The sequence below is a fragment of the Erinaceus europaeus genome, chromosome 14, assembly GCF_950295315.1.
Source record: "Erinaceus europaeus chromosome 14, mEriEur2.1, whole genome shotgun sequence".
Taxonomy (NCBI): domain Eukaryota; kingdom Metazoa; phylum Chordata; class Mammalia; order Eulipotyphla; family Erinaceidae; genus Erinaceus; species Erinaceus europaeus.
Genome location: NC_080175.1, coordinates 32065608 through 32077375, shown reverse-complemented (window position 1 = coordinate 32077375; position 11768 = coordinate 32065608).

Below are 11768 nucleotides of genomic sequence, written 5' to 3'. Positions count from 1 at the left end.
AGTGAGAGGTACCTGGAATTCTACCAAATCAGTAAGCCAGCATAGCAGGTTCAGGCTGAGTCTTTCAGTCACTGAACTGGCTTTCTGCTGTCCTCCAGATCTTTTACTAACCTGCCCCTGCTGCTTCTTATCTGATCCCATTGATGAGATTTCAACCTGGTGGTCTTCTGTCTCTGTCCTTTGTGTCAGAGGGGATACATATAAAAGATATCCCAAATGGACAGTAGCTTAAGCCACACAATACTGGATTATCTCAGTCAGAAGTCTGATTCAGACTTGAGCACCTCTAAAGGTGCTCAACAAGAATCCAAGATCTTTTCATTTCTCCATCCAGCCAGATAGCTAGGCCTGGTTTTCGTAAGCTTCTTCTCTTTTGATGGCAAGATGGCTGTCATAGCTCCAGCCACCTTCTGCATGCAGACATACAACCACCTTCAAGGTAGGAAGAAGGAAGGGGAACTTTCTTTCACTATCTTATTTGTTTCAGGAAGTAAGAAGCCTTTGAGCAGATTTCTTTTCTTTTCTTGTAAATTTTATTTATAAAAAGGAAACACTGAGGAGTCAGGTGTAGTGCTTCGGGTTAAGCGCATGTGGTGCAAAGCACAAGGACGGGCTTAAGGATCCCAGTTGAGCCCCCGGCTCCCCACCTGCAGGGGAGTCACTTCACAGGCAGTGAAGCAGGTCTGCAGGTGTCTGTCTTTCTCTCCGCCCCCCATCTTCCCCTCTTCTCTCCATTTCTCTCTGTCCTATTTAACAACGATATCAATAACAACAATAATTACCACAATAATAAAAAACCAATGGCAACAAAAGGGAAAACAAATAAATTAATATAAAAAAATTTTAAAAAGGGAAACACTGACAAAACCACAGGACAAGAGAAGTACAACTTCACACAATTCCCACCACCAGAACTCTATATCCCATCCCCTCCCTTGATGGCTTTCCTATTCTTTAACCCTCTGGGAGTATGGACCCAAGGTCATTGTGGGATGCAGAAGGTGGAAGGTCTGGTTTCTGTAATTGCTTCCCCGCTGAACATGGGTGTTGACATACTTCCAGCCTGCCTCTCTCTTTCCCTAGTGGGGTGAGGTTCTGGGGAATTGGAGCTCCAGGACACATTGGTGGTGCCGTCTGTCCAGGGAAGTCTGGTTGGCATCATGCTACCATCTGGAACCTGGTGGCTGAAAAGAGAGTTAACATATAAAGCCAAACAAATTGTTGACTGTTCATGAACCTAAAGGCTAGAGTGCAGATGAAGAGTTGGGTGGAGGTCTCCATTTTGTAGAGAGCTAGTAGGCATATTTTAGTTATATTTCAAAGGGCCTGTGGTTATAGTAGTTTTTTTTTTCCCCTGAGCCTGAAATCTGATATGCAGGTGGATCCAAGTTATTTTCTGGGGAGATGATGTCATGGCTGCAAAAAGGACCAGAAAGCTGGATCAGGGAAGAGAGTAGCTCCCAAATATGGGACAGGTGTATAAATATTGTTGACTGTAAACCCCATAGATTTGATCTGATCTGGGGGCCATATTCAGCTTAGGAGCTTATGTAACCACTGCATCCCTGTAGATTTGAGCTCACATTCTGTGGTTATGAGTAGGAACATTCCAAGCTGCCCCAATGTCAGGACCCATCTTCCTCAGGTGTAACATAGAGTATGTTGTCCATCCTCCCTTTGGAGGATGGAACATTCTCTACTGCTGTGCAGATGTCCCCTCAGGCTAGTGCCAGTTCCCGTGAGAATTAATAGGATATTCTCAAAGTGCCCTTCCGAACCAGTCCTGTCCTGGCTCATCACTCCGGGTTTTTGCCCCATAAATCCATTCTTCTTCCGCCCCTCTCTCTTGAACGGAAGGGTGCAGTGTGTAGCAGAAGGAAGCCATTTTGGCTAGCTCCACATGGCCTGAACTGCTGTGCTCTCACCCAACTCCGAGGTGTCTGCACAAATAAAGAATTGTGTTCCCTCTCCACTCCAGATCTCCTCTCTCTCTCCTCCGCGGTGCAGCACGACACTCTACTGCTGTTGATCTAAGATGAGGGCAACGTCCTATGGGGCCCTATTTGGGGAGTCCTGAGAGTCCCAAATAGACATGATGGGCCTAGACCTCAAATAAATAAATCCCTTTCTCCATTGTTACCAGTCATCCCTATCAGATTTCTTTATGTCTCACTGACAAGAACTACAAGGAAATAGGGAAAGTACAAATCTGGGAAAAATAAATGAGACAACTGTGCTGGCTTTATCCCAGTCATGATTCATCTTCTGGGAGCTCAAACACAACCAGGGTCTAGAGTGAGGAGGAAGTGGAAAGACCTCCAGGGTAATACTGACAGTGTCTGCCAGTCTGTCTAGTTTCCTATATTACATCAAACTACTGTCTTAAGTTGCTCGGTCTGCCCCCCACCTCTCCAAGGAGACCTCAGCAACAGCCCTGCCTCGTCACATCCTCCTTCGTAGTTACTGTTGACATCTTAGGAGCATTGTTATAAAGACTGTCAAAGGGGAGAGATGCCCTCTTTCAATAAATCTCCTGCAGCTGCACTCTGCCCCAGGCTTGTAAGATGCAGAGAAGTGAGACAGAGGCAGTTCTCACTTCCACACCTCACCAAGACTGCTGATTCATGAGGACAGAGATATTTTGGAAGAAAAGGCACCACCCTGCCCATGGAAATTCATTCCCCTAGTGCAGTCTGCGTTACATGATTCTCTAGTGAGTGGCTACTGTTATGCATAGAGAACCCTTCTTTTCTGCATTCCTTTCACATGCCCAAAAAGGACACTGTTCTTCCTGCAGGCATAAGTGAAGGCACACACTTGGAGCCTGATGCTGAGTCCTACCTTGAGTAATATGATTTTTTAATCTTTTAAAAAACATTTTATTGAGGGGCAGTGTTGCACCAGATACAAAGTGCAAGGATCCTGGCTTGAGTCCCTGGCTCCCCCACAGCAGGGGGGTTGTGAAGCAAGCAGCGAAGCAGGTCTATCTTTTTCCCACTTTCTATCTTCCCCTCCCTTCTCAATTTCTCTCCATCTTATCCACTAAAATGGAAAAAATGGCCACCAGGAGTAGTAGATTCCTAGTGGTAGCACTGAGTCCCAGCAATAACCCTGGAGGCAAAAATAAAATTACTTATTCACTCATTTGTTGGATAGATACAGAGAGAAACTGAGATGGAAAGGGGAGATAGATAGATAGATAGATAGAGACCTATAGCACTGATTCACTGCTCATGAATCTTCCCCCCTGTAGGTGGGGACTAGCAGTTTAAACCTAGGTCCTTGTGCATGATAACTTAGGTGCTCAACCAGATGTACCATCACCCAGTGTCAATCAATATGATTTTTGATGAATTCTTGCACTTTCTTGGGTTTGTGTTTATACTACTCAAAATAAAGGACATTATAGCTGCTCCACCCCAACCTGAGTTTGCTGAGGGATCAGTTGAGATGAAAGAGGCTTCTCTTAACACATCAGAAAGACTACCATGTCTGGTCTGCACTGTTATGGGGCACAGCTTGGAGAGGGGGCTGGGAAGGGACTGCCCTCCACCCCAAGGGCCTGTGTGACCTTGGCTCACTGCTCCTCGCCCACTCCCTATGGTATTTTTTATGCTGGTTTGGATGGGAGGAATTAGTGAAGGCTTCAGTGAAGAAGGAAGTGGGTCTTGATTATTTATTTAGATAAGGAGAGAGAGAGAGAGAGAGAGAGATCAGAGTACCACTCAGCTCTGGTGTATATGATGTTAGGAATCAAACCTAGATTTTCCTGATGCAAATCCTGTGCTCTACCACTGGGGTATCTCCCAGGCCCCTGGTTTCCTTCAATATAATTTACCAGAGCACTGCTCATCTCTGGCTTTTGATGGCACTGGGGATTAGACTGGGACTATTGGTGCCTCAGACATGAAAGTTTTTTTTCATAACCACTATGCTTTCTCCCTTGGTCTCCTTTAGAGAATATCCCTTCTCAGTCTCCTCGTCCTTGAGGAGGGTAAGTTCACTGGTTCTCTCTTAGGAGAGGTGTGGGCTGGGGTAGGCAGCTGATCAGGATGCAGGATCTAGAGATGCCAGTACCAAGGTTTGTGGGTGTGCCTGCATAGAGTGGCAGGCTCAGCAGGTCTGGAGGAAGCTCCTGGCCTCCTGGTGTATGCTCACTCCATGTGAGAACCCAAAGAACAGGGGACTAGTATTCAGAACACAGTGGGTTCAGCTATGTCACAGCTAAGGCAGGGCAGGTGACCCCACTCTACTTTTCAGTCCACTCCCTGGCTGCCCCCCTCAGAACCTTGATTATGTATGTATGTATGTATATATTTTTTATTGACACCAAGGTTATCACTGGGGCTTGGTGGGTACCAGCACTAGAAAGCCAGTGCTCCTAGTAGCCATTTTTTCCTTTTCTGTTTTATTTCATGGAACAGGGAGAAATTGACGGAGGAGGGAGAGACAGAGAGGGAGAGAGACAGAAAGACACTGGCAGTACTTGCTTCATCACTCGTGAAGCTTCCTCCCTGTAGGTGGGGAGTAAGGGCTCAAACTTGGGTAATACATATGCTTAACTGGTTGTGCCACTGCCTGTCGCCCAAAGCCTTATTGTGAATACCCCCCTTCTGGGCATAGTTGAGCACCCCATCAGGCTGGGGGACTGTAAACTGGCTCCAGCCTCACTTCCCTGACCCCACACCTGGAGGAAAGGTCACAGGTGCCTTTGCCAGGCCTTGTCATTTCTTTGAACTACCACCGGGCAGGGGGCCAGCTCTAGGGAGTGGGTAGTGGCTGATGGCAGGTAAGGGTCACCTTGTCCCTCCTGTGCCTTCTCAGCCAGGTGGACTGATTATTACTGGAGCCTGGCCAGGGTGCTGGCGTCATGACTGTGTTCAAAGAAAGAGGAGGATTTGGCCAATTGTTAAAAGAGCAGATGTTTTTCTTAATGAGGGTTGAGGTATAGGGGAAGGAGGCTGTGACAGATTTCCCTGTGGGCCTTCAACTCCAGGGGTGGGGACATCAGTGCTGGGGTGGCCACAGGGCTAGGCTGTGGGGTGGGCAAGGAAAAGCTGGTTTTGGGGGTCCTGCAAGTGAAGGGTACTTGTCCTGAGAGTGAGAGTAAAAGCTTCTAACCCTTTCCCATCTCTGCTGTTTCTGGGAGTTGGCAGGATGCATCAGAGTCAGAAGCAAAGGAGGGGGAGTACACTATGAGTCTTCTTAGCTTTTGGACAAGACCAATGCCTCTCTGATTTGTTTGTACTTTAGAAACACTTGAGGAGCTTTTTAAAAAATCCTAGTAGGGCGGGAAGATAACTCCCCTAGGGAGAAGCCTGCTTTGCCTGGGTGTGACCCAGGGTGGAGCTCAGCCCTCACTATATGGTAGAAGCTTCCGTGCTGTGGTGTGTTTCTCTTTCTTTCTTTCTTTCTTTCTTTCTCTTTCTCTCTCTCTCTTCCTCTTTCTTTCTTTCTGTCTCTGTTTTTTTTCTCTCTCTCCAAACAAGTTGTCCTGGAATGGTAAAATCCCAGAGGGGAGGAAAAAAATTAAAATATCTGGGCACCATTCCTAGGTATGCAAATTTAATTGATCTTGGGTATAGCCTGGCCACTGAGATGTTTAAAACTCTCCAGAGGATTCTAACACAATTTGAGAACCCTGAATCTCAGTGATACTCAATGCTGTTTGCTGGTTTTCCTTTCATTGTTATCAATAGGCCCAATAGGCCACCTGGCAGGGCAGCAGTGGTGACAGGAGAAGAAAGGCAGCATAAGGTGTGGGCTGTCAGAGAGTGGGAGACAAGCCCAAGGTTCAAGTCCCCAGTCTGGGTCAGATGCACCGTGCCCACTATTTCATTTGAACCTGAAGGACATCCATTGACAGATGTGGAGCCTGAGTCTTGATGGCACTGATGGTGTCATCTGTGCCCTAGGCTCAATGGGCAGACAGAGCCTTATGTGAAACTGACATGTGGACAAGTGGCTGGTAGGGAAGGAAAGGCAATATTGCTGTTCTCATAATAGTTTCTCAACAGTGCCAGTCAGAGGGAGATGAGGGCTTAGGAAAGAACTGAACCCCTAATTCCTCTGTGCCTGCAGGTGGAGGGGAGAAGTGAAGCCGTTCTCATTTCTTCTCACCAACAGATTCTGGGTTGGGTCTGAGCTAGCTGCCCCCAGTGGCTCCAAGGAAAGGGACCTCTCACTTCCTTCTCCTTTAAACTACATGGGTCACGGTCTGAAACTAGTTAATAGTGTGGTTAAGAGAGGGGATTGGGGGACCAGGCGGTAGTGCAGCAGGTTAAGCGCACATGGCATAAAGCACAAGGTCTGACTCAAGGATCCCGGTTCGAACCCCAGGGGAGTCGCTTCACAGGTGGTGAAGCAGGTCTTCAGGTGTCTATCTTTCTCTCCCCCTCTCTGTCTTCCCCTCCTCTCTTGATTCCTCTCTGTCCTATCCAACAACAGTAGCAATGGCAACAATAACAATAATAAAAACAACAACAAGGGCAATAACAAGGCAACAAAATGGGAAAAAATGGCCTCCAGGAGCAGTGGATTCATAGTGCAGGCACCAAGCCCCAGTGATAACCCAGAAGGTAAAAAAAAGAGACGGTTATTCTCTGTGCCCAAGTTAATACACACATATGCACATATGCACACAAGGACGTTTATATGTGTGCATACACATGTACACATGCATGCACACCCCAGAGTTGCTAGGTTATCCTACCAGCTAGGTTTTTAGATTTAGCCAGAAATTCCTCACAGAAGCTTAAAGGGCCACCAGGCACACCATGCTGTGGAATAACACTAACTTTGTGGGGCACTGGTCCCAGTACCCTGAGCAGACAGACAGAAAACACCACAGGAACAAGCCATGGAGGCTTCTAAAGATGTGAGGGAGCATCTAAGGCTAGGCTTGAAAGCTGCTATTTCATGCGAAATAATCTTCATGCTGACTTCCAATGCTGTTGGCAGTGCTAGGAGCAGTTTCTCTGCAGCAGTGGTGAAAGTCCACCACATCCTGCTGCCAGCTCTGCTGGCTCAGGGCACTGCAGGCAGGAGAACACCAGGTCTGGTGTGGGGAGGTCTGACTGGGGTTCAGTTTGGCCCCCTAGCTTTGGGCAGGGGCTCAGAATCCCTTAGTCCAGGTGTCCCTATGTGCATACGAGGGCCTTCTGCTTCTATCCAACTGAGTGTAAGAAGAATTGGGTTTACCCTTCTGTCTGAAACCATTACGAAGGAAAACACACTGGCCACACATACAAGGTCAGGCCACAGTTTGGGGTATCCCCCAGAGAGCTCTGTATTATACACTTCCTGGCCTGGGGGAATTTCCAAGCTGTAGCACAGGAGGGAGCGATGAAAGTCAAGTTCTGTAAGGTTCCCCTCCCTTGGAAAGGCAAATTGTCACCAGAAGGTGGACTGGGATGAGGACTAAGATGTGCACAGCACCTGTTGAAGTGTCCACTCCCACAGCACCTTTAGATCTAGCTCATATGTCCAAGAATAAGGGAAAATAAGATCATTGAAAACAACTCAATCTAAAAGAAGGAGAAAAATGGGAGTAAAATTCAGATGGAACAATTAGAAGAGATCCATACAGCATGACGGCAGATGCAAACCTAACCACGTCAACCATCACATTAAATGCCAAAGGTCTGATCTTTGCTTGTGTTACTGATGGGGCTTCACCACTCTGCCTAAAATTTTCAAATAGGAAGAGAGAGAGACAAAGACATAGAAGGAATGAGGGAAAACAACAAAGCTTCCACCAGTGCCTTGGGAGGCTGGTCTCTAACCTGATTCACAAGCATAGCAAAGCAGGTTCCTTCTCAAGTGAGTCAGTCATCTTGCTTCCCTGAACATCATTTAGAGAAGAACTGAATGCCAACCACTGAGCAGATACCTGGTATGCAATTATTTCCCTCCATTGTATGGCTTGTCTTTTTATCGTGTTGATTGCTGGAAGTTTTGGTGACAGTGAAGCAGTCTTAATGAAGTGCTGACACATGGCACAGAGGTGCCATGATGCCTTTTTGTACCCCATGCCCAGAAGTGCCACCCCCCAAGTCTCTCGATCCAGTGACATTTGATCTCCTTTCCCTTCCTCTGTCTTCTTGGAGCCCATGGTTGTGCTCTGCCATGGGGTAGGTAGGAGTCTCCTTTATACCACTTGAAGCTGTGCAGGTGATGATGGGTGAGGACTGGAGTGTGGAAAGCTGGATACCTACATTAGACAGATATTTTTTTCTTTTCAGCATCTCACTAATGTGTGTATAGGGCAGGAGCAGGGGGCTTTTCACATGTGTGATTTCACTGTTTCCGGGCAGATTATTTTTGTTCAGGTAAAGAGAGAAGGAACGATATCCCAGCTCTGGAGCTTCCATTCATACAAGAGCACTCCCATGAGGTGCTGGGATTTGAACCTAGGTCATACACCCAGGCAGACACACTATCCAATAATTTTTTCCTTCCATTCCCTTTTAAAAATTGAGATAAGTCAGCAATAAATCAGTCTGGATAATAAAGAAAAATAAAAAAAAAAATTGCAGAAAAAAGATAAAACCAAGATAAAATTTGTATGGCACATTAGCTATTTTAACATATATAATCCAGTGCCATTTCACCACTCACAACAAATGTCTCTTTTCTCTAATTTCAGGGTTTCTTTTTCTTTTTCTTTTTCTTTTTTTCTTTTTTATCAGTTCAGAAGGACACCCATACCTATTAAGAAATCACATCTAAAAACCCTGTGGTAAGCAGGAGGGTGGACATGCGACTTCCTGGGCCTGTGGGGGTGGGGGTGGGGGTGAGGGTGGGGGTGGGGGTGGGTGGGATGGGACACAATCTTTTGGTGGTCTGAATGGTGTTTATGTACACACCTATTAAATTATAGTTATATAAATCACTATTTAATTAATATGAGAGGGAGAAAAATTGATTGTATGTCTAACAAAGGGACTTTTCAAAGCTAACCCAATTACCAAATAATGTGATGATAACAGTAACTACCCATTGTCTTCTCGAACCCTAAGACAGCAGGAACTTCACATTTCCACTATAGAGCCTAAACTTCCCCCAGTCCTGGGACCCTAGGGTAGGGCCCACTTTCCCATATGCTTCTCCCAATTCTTATCAAATAATATTGCATCTGCTGATTGCAACCTAATCAACACAATGAGTGCCACCCCAGCATGCTTTACTTTAGATTGTGTCCAGAGACTTCAGGTGTGGAATGACAACCCTTCAGCTTCATCACTCAGGTGAGACCTTTCCTTTCATAGTATTCTCTAACTCCATCCCAGGTGGTTCACTTCCTAACAAAGTCCCAAAACCTAGATATAGACCAGGTTCCAGGAGATAGAGCATATGTTCACAGGTATCGATAAACTAGGGCAAATATATACCTGAAAGGAGTAGTACACTAGAGTTTGCAGTGAGTACCCCCCAACACTTCCTCTCCACTATTCCAACCTTTGGGTCCATGATTCTTCAACAATTTGTTTGGCTTTGTATGTTAACTCTCTTTTCAGCCACCAGGTTCCAGATGTCATCAGGATGCCGGCCAGGCTTCCCTGGACTGAAGACCCCACCAATGTGGCTTCCACAGAGACCCACCCTACTAGGGAAAGAGAGAGGCAGACTGGGAGTATGGATCGACCAATCAATGCCCATGTTCAGTAGAGAAGCACTTACAGAAGCCAGACCTCCCACCTTCTGCAACCCATAGCGACTGTGAGTCCATGCTCCCAGAGGGATAGAGAATGGGAAAGCTATCGGGGAGGTGATAGGATATGGAGATTGGGTGGCAGGAATTGTGTGGAATTGTATCCCCCCATCCTATGATTTTGTTAATGTCTCCTTTCTTAAATAAATAAATTAATTTAAAAAAAAAGAAATCACATCTCATTTCCATTCACCCCTGCCTGGAACCACCAATCTGTTTTTCTTCTCCACTGCTTTGCCTGTTCTAGCCATTTCTTATAAAGGGAATCTTACAATATGTCTGTCACCTTTTGTGCCTGGATACTTTCACTTACTATAATGTTTCTTGAGGCTTAACTAAGTTGTGGCATGAATTAGTATTTAGTCCCTTTTAATGACTGGATAATACTCTGTTGTTCGCATACACCACGATTATTTATCCATTCAGTCACTGATGGGCATCTGGCTTATTTCCACTTTTTTCCTGTTGTGGATGATGGTGGGTAATACTGCCACTAATCTTTGTAAGCAAGTATCTGCCTTGAGTTTGCAGTTCTTTTGATTATATATTTACCTAGGAGTGGATTGTTGAGTCATATGGAATTTTAGGTTTGAGTTCTGAAACACTGCCTAACTGTTTTTTCACAGTGGCAGTGCCTCCCCTTTAGTTTATAATTATTATTATCATTAAAAAGATATACAACCAATACTTTAATAAGGAAAGAGTAGTGAAAATATCTAGCCTTATAAAATTAAATGTTTTTATGTCAAAATCTTGTCTTGGAAGTTTCTCTTTTTAAGTTGTTACTCAAAAACTCGTGTTCAAAACCCAAATTATTTTTTAAAAAATATTTGGTTTTGGGGAGTCCAGTGGTAAGTGCAGCGGGTTAAGCGCACATGGCGCAAAGTGCAAGGACCGGCATAAAGTCCCAGTTCGAGCCCCCGGCTCCCCACCTGCAGGGGAGTACTTCACAAGTGGTGAAGCAGGCTTGCAGGTGTCTGTCTTTCTCTCCCCATCTCTGTCTTCCCCTCCTCTCTTGATTTCTCTCTATCCTATCCAACAACGACATCAATAACAACAATAATAACTACAACAATAAAACAACAAGGGCAACAAAAGGGAATAAATAAAAAGAAAAGAAAAGGCATGAAGTCCTGGCCTCTCTCTGTAGCTCATGAAATTAATAAAATTAATTTTAAAATATTTGTTTTCTTTACTATTGTGTAGACAAAGAGAAATCAAGAGGTGAGGAGATAGAGAGGTAGAGAGACACCTGCATCCTTGCCTCACCACATCTGGGGACCAGGTGCTTGAACCTGGGTCCTTGCACACTGTAACATATCTGCTTAGCTAGGCCCCAAAACCCACATTACTGTGAGATCTTGAAGTCCTAAGGAGCTTCTCCTTACTGGTAAAGTCTTTCTTGACTATCGCTTGGGGCACAAGCAGCCTGGCCATGGGAGTCCTCTCTGTTCTTTAGTTTCATATAACCTTTACTGTTGCTTAGATCCAAGTGAGGCCAAGTTGGATGTTTCTTTTGTTCTGTTTGAACAGTTAGGGTGGAGGGGCCACGCTGACCAGTTGCAGGTCCACAGGCCACAGAGGACTTACGCTGACTTGACAATGACTCCCCAACAGAATTATGCCTTGGTCGCCTAGTGCTCATTGACTGGGAAGATTCACTGATGTAGAACAAAGGGGCCACGAGGGAATCCATTGACAAATTCCTTGATCTACTTTTGAAGTTATCAGCATCCTCAGTGCCCATTAGGTATTTTGTTTTTTTATTTATTTGCTTGTTTTTCCCAGAGCACTGCTTAGCTCTAGCATATAGTAGTGGGGGGCTGAATTTGGGACTTTGGAGCCTTACGCATGAGAGTCTCTTTGTATAACCATCATGCTATCTCCCTCCTCTCCTTAGTTTTAGATTGTTAGTCTAAGTGCCAAGAAAATATAGCACAGCATAAAATTAGAAAGTTACTTATTGGGCAATTTTAAATATTTTAAAGCCATTTTAAACCATGCACTTACATGTAAGTACATGTTTATTGTAACAACTCAAATAAAGAAAATAGGA